The 13,938-nt window shown below is 37.4% G+C and overlaps 1 protein-coding gene across 1 annotated transcript in view; it reads left to right on the top strand.

Moving 5' to 3' along the window:
• The window catches only part of NRBF2 (nuclear receptor binding factor 2), a 1,206,382-nt gene that overhangs the window by 595,438 nt on the left and 597,006 nt on the right, over window positions 1-13,938 (top strand). The gene's annotated exons all lie outside the window — the stretch shown is intronic.

Genomic DNA, 13,938 nt, shown 5'->3' with positions numbered 1-13,938 from the left:
TTCCCGCTACTTCTTCTACCCTTGCATTTTGCTTAGCTCTCTATATTTGTCTCAACTCTAGGTAAGGTCAAACAAATCTTTCTCCCATGATCTGGACCTTCAGTTTCCCCAGTGAAGGTGTGTGTTCGAGGGCAGACAATCCCCCTTTCACACTCTCACACTTTGGGCACTCACATTTTTTCAGCCATCTTCTGGGGCCTGCAGGAGCAATCTGCTTCCTTCAAAGGTCTGTGGATTCTCTAGGCTTTCCGGGTATGTTCCTGTGGTAGCTCTTGCAGCAAAAGTTTACAATGTGCATCTCCACAGGCTGCTCTGTCCATCTGAGTGGGAGCTGGAAGTTAGTCCTGCTTTCTATCTACCATTTTCCTGCTGTTCAAATAAATGCCTTTTCTTTATACATAACCCAGTTTCAGGTATTTTGTGATAAGCAACAGAAAACAGACTAAGACAGATGGCTTTAATCATTACCAAGTTTTTCCTGCCATTAAACTAAACTGATTCCTCGTAATGTCTTTCCTTTAGTTCTATTTGTGTCTGCTTGCTTATAATACATTTAGTGTTTCTTCTATTAAACACTCCTTTAGCTCTTTGAAGACAACTATGCTGTTTCCAGACCCACTCTAGCCTCACTCCTAAACTTTCTCTTCTCTCGAAAATTCAAAACCAGTTCCTCATGCTAAACTTTAACAAAGATCAAGGTTCTGTTCAAGGCAGGAAAAAAAAAAAAAAAAAAAGAACTGAAACAGTGGCTCTTTTTTGTTTGACCACATCCTCTTGTTTATCTTCAAAATCAAGGTGGACAGACTCTATGAATGTGAGATGGAAAAAAGCCAAAGAGGCTCTCTGTGTTACTATGATGACTACTTTGATCTGAGCCACTATTAATTACTTCTTTCCTAGACTACTGCAATATATTTCTAACTAATTACTAATCGCTATTTCTGACCTGTGTCCCTGTCGTGCAGATAAGAATACTTACACAGAGAGTCTCAATAGGTAATTTACTCAAGGTAACATCATATGTAAAAGAATTGACTCCAAGACTATTTTTATCTATAACCTGTAACAGAACTAAGGATGGCCAATGAAATCAACACTTGGGTCATGAATTCAATCTAGATGAAATGAAAATAATGGCACTTTTGAAAATAATTTTAAAAGCATACTTAAGAGTTCTGGTTCCAAGGAAGATGGAGTAAGCACACTCCGCCCCGTCTCTCCTACTGAATGCAACTATGAATTCTGGACTGAATGCAAGGGCCAGCTACTATGTGAAGTCTCTGAAAAATAAATGGTAGCATCCAGATTGAAGAATAAGACTTGAATTCAAAGTTTGGTCAAATCATTTATGAGTTTACCATGTTTTTCCTCCAGTATCACCTAGACTAGACAAGAAGGCAGCCTGCTATGGTTTGGATATTTGATCCCTCCAAACCTTATGCCGAAATTTGATTTCCACTGTTGGAGGTAGGGCCTTATAGAAGACATTTGAGTCATGTGGGCAGATCCCTCATGAATAGATTAATGCCTTCCCTGTGTGGAGGGGTGAGTGAGTTCTCAGTCTAATAATTTTCAGGAGAGCTGGTTTAAAAGAGCCCAGTATTCCTACCTCTTGCTTCTGCTCTTACCATGTGATCTTCGCACACATCATTCACTTTGCCTTCTGCTGTAAGTGGAGGCAGCCTGAGACTTTTGCCAGATGCCCAACCTTCCAGTCAGCAGAATCATGAGCCAAATAAACTTTTTTAAAAAATAAATTACTCCACCTCAGACATTCCTTTTTTTTTTTTTTAATTTATTTATTATTATTATACTTTAAGTTGTAGGGTACATGTGCATAACGTGCAGGTTTGTTACATATGTATACTTGTGCCATGTTGGTGTGCTGCACCCATCAACTCGTCATTTACATCAGGTATAACTCCCAATGCAATCCCCCCTCCCCCCTCCCCATGATAGGCCCCGGTGTGTGATGTTCCCCTTCCTGAGTCCAAGTGATCTCATTGTTCGGTTCCCACCTATGAGTGAGAACATGCGGTGTTTGGTTTTCTGTTCTTGTGATAGTTTGCTAAGAATGATGGTTTCCAGCTGCATCCATGTCCCTACAAAGGACACAAACTCATCCTTTTTTATGGCTGCATAGTATTCCATGGTGTATATGTGCCACATTTTCTTAATCCAGTCTGTCACTGATGGACATTTGGGTTGATTCCAAGTCTTTGCTATTGTGAATAGTGCTGCAATAAACATACGTGTGCATGTGTCTTTATAGCAGCATAATTTATAATCCTTTGGGTATATACCCAGTAATGGGATGGCTGGGTCATATGGTACATCTAGTTCTAGATCCTTGAGGAATCGCCATACTGTTTTCCATAATGGTTGAACTAGTTTACAATCCCACCAACAGTGTAAAAGCGTTCCTATTTCTCCACATCCTCTCCAGCACCTGTTGTTTCCTGACTTTTTAATGATTGCCATTCTAACTGGTGTGAGATGGTATCTCATTGTGGTTTTGATTTGCATTTCTCTGATGGCCAGTGATGATGAGCATTTTTTCATGTGTCTGTTGGCTGTATGAATGTCTTCTTTTGAGAAATGTCTGTTCATATCCTTTGCCCACTTTTTGATGGGGTTGTTTGTTTTTTTCTTGTAAATTTGTTTGAGTTCTTTGTAGGTTCTGGATATTAGCCCTTTGTCAGATGAGTAGATTGCAAAAATTTTCTCCCATTCTGTAGGTTGCCTGTTCACTCTGATGGTAGTTTCTTTTGCTGTGCAGAAGCTCTTTAGTTTAATTAGATCCCATTTGTCAATTTTGGCTTTTGCTGCTGTTGCTTTTGGTGTTTTAGACATGAAGTCTTTGCCCATGCCTATGTCCTGAATGGTACTACCTAGGTTTTCCTCTAGGATTTTTATCGTATTAGGTCTAACATTTAAGTCTCTAATCCATCTTGAATTAATTTCCGTATAAGGAGTAAGGAAAGGATCCAGTTTCAGCTTTCTACTTATGGCTAGCCAATTTTCCCAGCACCATTTATTAAATAGGGAATCCTTTCCCCATTTCTTGTTTCTCTCAGGTTTGTCAAAGATCAGATGGCTGTAGATGTGTGGTATTATTTCTGAGGACTCTGTTCTGTTCCATTGGTCTATATCTCTGTTTTGGTACCAGTACCATGCTGTTTTGGTTACTGAGCCTTGTAGTATAGTTTGAAGTCAGGTAGCGTGATGCCTCCAGCTTTGTTCTTTTGACTTAGGATTGTCTTGGAGATGTGGGCTCTTTTTTGGTTCCATATGAACTTTAAAGCAGTTTTTTTTCCAATTCTGTGAAGAAACTCATTGGTAGCTTGATGGGGATGGCATTGAATCTATAAATAACCTTGGGCAGTATGGCCATTTTCACAATATTGATTCTTCCTATCCATGAGCATGGTATGTTCTTCCATTTGTTTGTGTCCTCTTTGATTTCACTGAGCAGTGGTTTGTAGTTCTCCTTGAAGAGGTCCTTTACATCCCTTGTCAGTTGGATTCCTAGGTATTTTATTCTCTTTGAAGCAATTGTGAATGGAAGTTCATTCCTGATTTGGCTCTCTGTTTGTCTGTTACTGGTGTATAAGAATGCTTGTGATTTTTGCACATTAATTTTGTATCCTGAGACTTTGCTGAAGTTGCTTATCAGCTTAAGGAGATTTTGGGCTGAGACAATGGGGTTTTCTAAATATACAATCATGTCATCTGCAAACAGGGACAGTTTGACTTCTTCTTTTCCTAACTGAATACCCTTGATTTCTTTCTCTTGCCTAATTGCCCTAGCCAGAACTTCCAACACTATGTTGAATAGGAGTGGTGAGAGAGGGCATCCCTGTCTTGTGCCAGTTTTCAAAGGGAATTTTTCCAGTTTTTGCCCATTCAGTATGATATTGGCTGTGGGTTTGTCATAAATAGCTCTTATTATTTTGAGGTACGTTCCATCAATACCGAATTTATTGAGCGTTTTTAGCATGAAGGGCTGTTGAATTTTGTCAAAAGCCTTTTCTTCATCTATTGAGATAATCATGTGGTTTTTGCCTTTGGTTCTGTTTATATGCTGGATTACGTTTATTGATTTGCGAATGTTGAACCAGCCTTGCATCCCAGGGATGAAGCCCACTTGATCATGGTGGATAAGCTTTTTGATGTGTTGCTGTATCTGGTTTGCCAGTATTTTATTGAGGATTTTTGCATCGATGTTCATCAGGGATATTGGTCTAAAATTCTCTTTTTTAGTTGTGTCTCTGCCAGGCTTTGGTATCAGGATGATGTTGGCCTCATAAAATGAGTTAGGGAGGATTCCCTCTTTTTCTATTGATTGGAATAGTTTCAGAAGGAATGGTACCAACTCCCCCTTGTACCTCTGGTAGAATTCAGCTGTGAATCCATCTGGTCCTGGACTTTTTTTGGTTGGTAGGCTATTAATTATTGCCTCAATTTCAGAGCCTGCTATTGGTCTATTCAGGGATTCAACTTCTTCCTGGTTTAGTCTTGGAAGAGTGTAAGTGTCCAGGAAATTATCCATTTCTTCTAGATTTTCCAGTTTATTTGCGTAGAGGTGTTTATAGTATTCTCTGATGGTAGTTTGTATTTCTGTGGGGTCGGTGGTGATATCCCCTTTATCCTTTTTAATTGCGTCGATTTGATTCTTCTCTCTTTTCTTCTTTATTAGTCTTGCTAGTGGACTGTCAATTTTGTTGATCTTTTCAAAAAACCAACTCCTGGATTCATTGATTTTTTGGAGGGTTTTTTGTGTCTCTATCTCCTTCAGTTCTGCTCTGATCTTAGTTATTTCTTGCCTTCTGCTAGCTTTCGAATGTGTTTGCTCTTGCTTCTCTAGTTCTTTTAATTGCGATGTTAGAGTGTCAATTTTAGATCTTTCCTGCTTTCTCTTGTGGGCATTTAGTGCTATAAATTTCCCTCTACACACTGCTTTAAATGTGTCCCAGAGATTCTGGTATGTTGTATCTTTGTTCTCCTTGGTTTCAAAGAACATCTTTATTTCTGCCTTCATTTCATTATGTACCCAGTAGTCATTCAGGAGCAGGTTGTTCAGTTTCCATGTAGTTGAGCGGTTTTGATTGAGTTTCTTAGTCCTGAGTTCTAGTTTGATTGCACTGTGGTCTGAGAGACAGTTTGTTATAATTTCTGTTCTTGTACATTTGCTGAGGAGTGCTTTACTTCCAATTACGTGGTCCATTTTGGAGTAAGTACGATGTGGTGCTGAGAAGAATGTATATTCTGTTGATTTGGGGTGGAGAGTTCTATAGATGTCTATTAGGTCTGCTTGCTGCAGAGATGAGTTCAATTCCTGGATGTCCTTGTTAACTTTCTGTCTCGTTGATCTGTCTAATGTTGACAGTGGAGTGTTGAAGTCTCCCATTATTATTGTATGGGAGTCTAAGTCTCTTTGTAAGTCTCTAAGGACTTGCTGTATGAATCTGGGTGCTCCTGTATTGGGTGCATATATATTTAGGATAGTTAGCTCTTCCTGTTGAATTGATCCCTTTACCATTATTAATGGCCTTCTTTGTCTCTTTTGATCTTTGATGGTTTAAAGTCTGTTTTATCAGAGACTAGTATTGCAACCCCCGCTTTTTTTTGTTCTCCATTTGCTTGGTAAATCTTCCTCCATCCCTTTATTTTGAGCCTATGTATGTCTCTGCGTGTGAGATGGGTCTCCTGAATCAGACATTCCTTTATAGCAACGCAAAAAGATTAAGACACAGCCCAACATCTGAAAGTGCACACTGGCTGCTGTCAGAAAGAGATTCAAGAGAAACCCTTCCGCTTTAAACGACAAAGAAAGAGGGGTGCATAGGGTAGAAAAGAGTGGAGAATACTTTGGTATTTTTCCATTTTCTACTACCCCAACCCCCAGGCATTATGGAAGTGGCAATGGTACAGTGATGACAGCAATAGCTGAATAGATGCCTAAAATTCTGAAAGAAGGGGACCTTCCCCTGACCAGATGAGTATGGATCTCAGAGCATGGCATGAATTCCCATTGCTTTTTTTTTCTTCTCTGTCTTCGTCACTTGACCTGGGACACAGATATTGTCACAAGAAGTGCCTTGCTGAGTAGAAAAAATAAAGCTTCAACTGCCTAGCTGGAGGCCCATGCAGGAGGTGCCAGGAAGCTAAAACACATCAATGAGATCACAGAGAGGTGGGAAGTTGAAAAAGCCATTCTATATCATTGTGTCTGAATGCCTGAGATCACCATCGATGTGCCTGTGTATACACCTGAGCATACCATAGGAGTAAAGGACTTGGCCACAGGGTGGTACACATGGGGAACTGATCTGGATAACACAGGAAACATTTTAAAATTAAAGTGATATTGGAAACATAGCTTATAGAAGATAAGTCAGAACTTGTGGCCCAAACCTAGACTAGACAGCTGCCTGTTTTAACAAATAAACAAAAATATTTCCCTTTGGATTGAAACTAGATTTAGAATCTCATAACATAATCTTCACAACATCCAGGATTTAATCCAAAATTACTTACACAAAAATTCAAACAAACAAAAAAATAAACAAACAAAAAGGAAAATTCAACTCTCAAGGAAAAGATAATAACAAATGCCAACTCCAAGATGACAAAGATATTGGAATTATCTGTAAAATAAAGGATAAGTGTTCTTCAAACAAATGGAAAGGTGAAATATCTCAGCAAAAAAATAGAAGATATAAAGAAAAACCAAATAGAAATTTGAAAACTGAAAAATATACTATCCAAACTAAAAACTTCACTGGATGGATCCAATAGCAAAACAGAGATAACAGAATAAAGAGTCAGTCAACCAAGTTGGAAAACACTCTGCAGGGGAACTTCCCCAACCTAGTAACAAAGGCCAACATTCAAATTCAGGAAATACAGAGAAGGCCACAAAGATACTCCTCAAGAAGAGCAACTCCAAGACACATAATTGTCAGATTCACCAAAGTTGAAATGAAGGAAAAAAATGTTAAGGGCGGTCAGAGAGAAAGGTCTGGTTACACACAAAGGGAAGCCCATCAGACTAACAGCAGATCTCTCGGCAGAAACTCTACAAGTCAGAAGAGAGTGGAGCCAATATTCAACATTCTTAAAGAAAAGAATTTTCAACCCAGAATTTCATACCCAGCCAAACTAAGTTTCATAAGTGAAGGAGAAATAAAATCCTTTACAGACAAGCAAACGCTTAGAGATTTTGTCACCACCAGGCCTGCCCTACAAGAAATCCCGAAGGAAGCACTAAACATGGAAAGGAAAAACAGGTACCAGCCATTGCAAAAACATGCCAAAATGTAAAGACCATCGAGGCTAGGAAGAAACTGCATCAACTAACGAGCAAAATAACCAGTTAATATCATAATGGCAGGATCAAGTTCACACATAACAATATTAACCTTAAATGTAAATGGACTAAATGCTCCAATTAAAAGACACAGACTGGCAAATTGGATAAAGAGTCAAGACCCATCAGTCTGCTGTATTCAGGAGACCCATCTCACACGCAGAGACAAACATAGGCTCAAAATAAAGGGATGGAGGAAGATTTACCAAGCAAATGGAGAACAAAAAAAAGCAGGGGTTGCAATCCTAGTCTCTGCTAAAACAGACTTTAAACCATCAAAGATCAAAAGAGACAAAGAAGGCCATTAATAATGGTAAAGGGATCAATTCAACAGGAAGAGCTAACTATCCTAAATATATATGCACCCAATACAGGAGCACCCAGATTCATACAGCAAGTCCTTAGAGACTTACAAAGAGACTTAGACTCCCATACAATAATAATGGGAGACTTCAACACTCCACTGTCAACATTAGACAGATCAACGAGACAGAAAGTTAACAAGGACATCCAGGAATTGAACTCATCTCTGCAGAAAGCAGACCTAATAGACATCTATAGAACTCTCCACCCCAAATCAACAGAATATACATTCTTCTCAGCACCACATCACACTTATTCCAAAATTGACCACATAATTGGAAGTAAAGCACTCCTCAGCAAATGTACAAGAACAGAAATTATAACAAACTGTCTCTCAGACCACAGTGCAATCAAACTAGAACTCAGGACTAAGAAACTCAATCAAAACCGCTCAACTACATGGAAACTGAACAACCTGCTCCTGAATGACTACTGGATACATAATGAAATGAAGGCAGAAATAAAGATGTTCTTTGAAACCAATGAGAACAAAGATACAACATACCAGAATCTCTGGGACACATTTAAAGCAGTGTGTAGAGGGAAATTTATAGCACTAAATGCCCACAAGAGAAAGCAGGAAAGATCTAAAATTGATACCCTAACATCACAATTAAAAGAACTAGAGAAGCAAGAGCGAATACATTCAAAAGCTAGCAGAAGGCAAGAAATAACTAAGATCAGAGCAGAACTGAAGGAAATAGAGACACAAAAACCCTCCAAAAAATCAATGAATCCAGGAGCTGGTTTTTTGAAAAGATCAACGAAATTGATAGACCGCTAGCAAGACTAATAAAGAAGAAAAGAGAGAAGAATCAAATAGACGCAATAAAAAATGATAAAGGGGATATCACCACCGACCCCACAGAAATACAAACTACCATCAGAGAATACTATAAACACTTCTACGCAAATAAACTGGAAAATCTAGAAGAAATGGATAATTTCCTGGACACTTACACTCTTCCAAGACTAAACCAGGAAGAAGTTGAATCCCTGAATAGACCAATAGCAGGCTCTGAAATTGAGGCAATAATTAATAGCCTACCAACGAAAAAAAGTCCAGGACCAGATGAATTCACAGCTGAATTCTACCAGAGGTACAAGGGGGAGTTGGTACCATTCCTTCTGAAACTATTCCAATCAATAGAAAAAGAGGGAATCCTCCCTAACTCATTTTATGAGGCCAACATCATCCTGATACCAAAGCCTGGCAGAGACACAACTAAAAAAGAGAATTTTAGACCAATATCCCTGATGAACATCGATGCAAAAATCCTCAATAAAATACTGGCAAACTGAATCCAGCAGCACATCAAAAAGCTTATCCACCATGATCAAGTGGGCTTCATCCCTGGGATGCAAGGCTGGTTCAACATACGCAAATCAATAAACGTAATCCAGCATATAAACAGAACCAAAGACAAAAACCACATGATTATCTCAATAGATGCAGAAAAGGCCTTTGACAACAGCCCTTCATGCTAAAAACTCTCAATAAATTCGGTATTGATGGAATGTATCTCAAAATAATAAGAGCTATTTATGACAAACCCACAGCCAGTATCATACTGAATGGGCAAAAACTGGAAAAATTCCCTTTGAAAACTGGCACAAGACACAGATGCCTTCTCTCACCACTCCTATTCAACATAGTGTTGGAAGTTCTGGCTAGGGCAATCAGGCAAGAGAAAGAAATCAAGGGTATTCAGTTAGGAAAAGAAGAAGTCCAATTGTCCCTGTTTGCAGATGACATGATTGTATATTTAGAAAACCCCATTGTCTCAGCCCAAAATCTCCTTAAGCTGATAAGCAACTTCAGCAACATCTCAGGATACAAAAACAATGTGTAAAAATCACAAGCATTCTTATACACTAGTAACAGACAGACAGAGAGCCAAATCATGAATGAACTCCCATTCACAATAGCTTCAAAGAGAATAAAGTACCTAGGAATCCAACTTACAAGGGATGTAAAGGACCTCTTCAAGGAGAACTACAAACCACTGCTCAGTGAAATAAAAGAGGACACAAACAAATGGAAGAACATTCCATGCTCATGGATAGGAAGAATCAATATTGTGAAAATGGCCATACTGCCCAAGGTAATTTATAGATCCAATGCCATCCCCATTAAGCTACCAAGGACTTTCTTCACAGAATTGGAAAAAACTGCTTTAAAGTTCATATGGAACCAAAAAAAGAGCCTGCATTGCCAAGACAATCCTAAGCCAAAAGAACAAAGCAGAGACATCACGCTACCTGACTTCAAGCTATACTACAAGGCTCAGTAACCAAAACAGCATGGTACTGGTACCAAAACAGAGATATAGACAAATGGAACAGAACAGAGCCCTCAGAAATAATACCACGCATCTACAACCATCTGATCTTGGACAAACCTGAGAGAAACAAGAAATGGGGAAAGGATTCCCTATTTAATAAATGGTGCTGGGAAAATTGGCTAGCCATAAGTAGAAAGCTGAAACTGGATCCTTTCCTTACTCCTTATACGGAAATTAATTCAAGATGGATTAGAGACTTAAATGTTAGACCTAAAACCATAAAAACTCTAGAAGAAAACCTAGGTAATACCATTCAGGACATAGGCATGGGCAAGGACTTCATGTCTAAAACACCAAAAGCAATAGCAACAAAAGCCAAAATTGACAAATGGGATCTAATTAAACTAAAGAGCTTCTGCACAGCAAAAGAAACTACCATCAGAGTGAACTGGCAACCTACAGAATGGGAGAAAATTTTTGCAATCTACTCATCTGACAAAGGGCTAATATCGAGAACCTATAAAGAGCTCAATCAAATTTACAAGAAAAAAACAACCCCATCAAAAAGTGCGCAAAGTATATGAACAGACACTTCTCAAAAGAAGACATTCGTACAGCCAACAGACACATGAAAAAATGCTCATCATCACTCACCATCAGAGAAATGCAAATCAAAACCACAATGAGATACCATCTCACACCAGTTAGAATGGCAGTCATTAAAAAATCCGGAAACAACAGGTGCTGGAGAGGATATGGAGAAATAGGAACACTTTTACACTGTTGGTGGGACTGCAAACTAGTTCAACCATTGTGGAAAACAGTGTAGCAATTCCTCAAGGATCTAGAACTAGAAATACCATTTGATCCAGCCATCCCATTACTGGGGATATACCCAAAGGATTATAAGTCATGCTGCTATAAAGACACATGCACACATATGTTTATTGCGGCACTATTCACAATAGCAAAGACTTGGAATCAACCCAAATGTCCATCAGTGACAGACTGGATTAAGAAAATGTGGCACATATACACCATGGAATACTATGCAGCCATAAAAAAAAGGATGAGTTTGTGTCCTTTGTAGGGACATGGATGCGGCTGGAAACCATCATTCTCAGCAAACTATCGAAGAACAGAAAACCAAATACCACATGTTCTCACTCATAGGTGGAAATTGAACAATGAGATCACTTGGACACAGGAAGGGGAACATCACACCCCAGGTCCTATTGTGGGGAGGGGGGCAGGGAGGGATAGCATTAGGAAATATACCTAATGTAAATGATGAGTTAATGGGTGCAGCACACCAACATGGCACATGTATACATATGTAACAAACCTGCACGTTGTGCACATGTACCCTAGAACTTAAAGTATAATAAAAAATAGATTAATGAAAATTATACAATATTTATTTATAATTATTAATATTATTAATAAATAAATATTACACAACATGGAGAAAATTTTTTTTAAATAAACAGAACCTTAAGGAGCTATGAGAATTACCAAAAGTTCTAACATCAATGTCATGTCATCACAGTTTTACAAAGACAGAAGTAAGCACACGGGCCAGAAAAATCATTTGAAGTTACAATGGCTGAAAAGGTCCTGAATTTGACCAAAAAAAAAAAAAAAAAAAAAAAAAAAAAAAAACCCATAATTTTTTATGTTCAAGAAGCCTGGTGAATCCAAAATGGAAGAAAACCAAAGAAATTCATGCCCAAACACAGTATAATCAAACTGCTGTAAACTGAAGGCAAACAATATTCCTGAACAGCCAGATGAAAGCAATGTGCTTCATAAAGAGGAACAAGAAATCAAATAATTGTAAATTTATTGTTAGAATCCACCAAGGCTAGAAGGAAGTGATACAAGATTTTAAAGAGCTAAAAGAGGCCAGGCGCAGTGGCTCATGCCTGTAATCCCAGCACTTTGGAAGGCCAGGAGGGCGGATCACGAGGTCAGGAGATTGACACCGTCCTGGCTAGCACGGTGAAACCCCGTCTCTACTAAAAATACAAAAAAATTAGCCGGTCCTGGGGGCGTGTGCCTGTAGTCCCATCTGCTGGGGAGGTTGAGGCAGGAGAATGGCCTGAACTCGGGAGGCGGAGCTTGCAGTGAGCGGAGATCACGCCACTGCACTCCAGCCTGGGTGACAGAGAAAGACTCCGTCTTAAAAAAAAAAAAAAAGAAAGGAAAAAAAAATAGAGCTAAAAGAAAGGAACAGTCGACTCCAGAATTTATATCCAGTGAAAATGTTCCATATCCGGTGAATATTCTATTGTCAAGAATGAAAGTGAACATTTATCAACATAGAAAAACTAAGAAAATTGTCACAAGCATAACTACTCTAAAAGAAATGCTAAAGGAAATTATTCAGTGAAAAAAATTATATTGGAAGGAAACTTGGACATGGGGAATGAATGAAGGAATAATAACAGAAATGCAAAACAATTAGTAAACATAATAGACTATTCTTTTTTTCTTAAATTATTTAAACTATATATGATGATTGGAAACAAAAATTGTAGCCCAAGTATTTAATACATGTGAAAACTACATCATTAAAAAGGATAGGTGAAAAAGTTTATTTCATGGTAAGGTTTCTATATTTCACTTATAGAGGCAAAATACTAATTCTAATTAGACTGTGAAAATATAGTGTGTATATATATATTATATATGTAATTAAATATATGTATTTAATACCTGACGTAATCACACACACAAAAATTTTTACAAGGAGATATAGTCAAAAGCTTACTAGATAAATTATAACAGAATTCTAAAAAAAAATTAAATATTCAAAGAAGGCAGGAGAGGGAAAAAGAAGAACCAACAAAAGAAAACAAAAACAAAAATGGAGAGAACAAACGGAAAACATTAGTAAAATGGTAGACTTAATCTAAACATACTGAAAATTATATTAAATGGAAATGGTCTAAACCTGTCAATTGAAGGATAGAGATTGTCAGAAAACAAAAAATAAAACCCAATTACATGTGGTCTGTAAGAAACGCACTTTAAATATAATGATATAGGCAGGTTAAAAGTAAAAGGATGGTAAAGATATACCATGGAAACCCTAATCAAAACAAGTGGGTGGCTATATTAATGTCACAATAGTCATCAGAACAAGGAAAATTATCAGGGATAAAGAGCTACATTACATAATGATAAAGGGTCAATTCACCAAGAAGACGTAACAATCCTGAATGTGCATGCACTTTATAGCAACACTTCAAAACATATGAAATAAAAACTCATAAAGCTGAAATGAGAAATGGAGACACAGTTATGATTGTATGTTTCAACAAGCCTCCCTCGATAACAGAACAAGTAGAGAAAATTAAAAGGATTTAAAATCGCTAAACAAAATCCCATCTACTAACTGAAATGAACTTGATATTTATAGGATACTCCACACAATAACAGCAGAATACAAAATTTTTTCAAGTGCACATAAAACATTCATCAAGCTAGGTCATATCCTGAATAATAAAACAAACCTTAAAAAGTTGAAACATACTGGAATAATACAAATTATATAATTTCAACAAATAAATAACAGAAAGACAATTGAATCTCTAAACAATTGAAAATTAAATAACATATTTCAAAATAGTCAATAGATTAAACAATATTTCTCAAGAGAAAATTAGAAAGTATTTTGAGTTTAAGATAAAAAATGGACAATTTAAAAAGTTTTGGATATAGTGATTAGAGTAGAATTTATAACAGTAAATGTTTCTCTTATTTTAAAGTATATGTTTCTATTATGATCAAAGAAAGGTCATAAATCAATCACCTAAACTCCACCTTGAGAAACTAAAAAAAGAATAAAATAAACCCAAAACAAGTAAAAGAAAGGAAATAATAAAGATAAGAGCAGAAAGCAAAGAAATTGAA

This window comes from Macaca thibetana, chromosome 9 (assembly GCF_024542745.1).
Source record: "Macaca thibetana thibetana isolate TM-01 chromosome 9, ASM2454274v1, whole genome shotgun sequence".
Classification (NCBI taxonomy): Eukaryota; Metazoa; Chordata; class Mammalia; order Primates; family Cercopithecidae; genus Macaca; species Macaca thibetana.
This window is presented reverse-complemented; position numbering and strand designations above follow the sequence as displayed.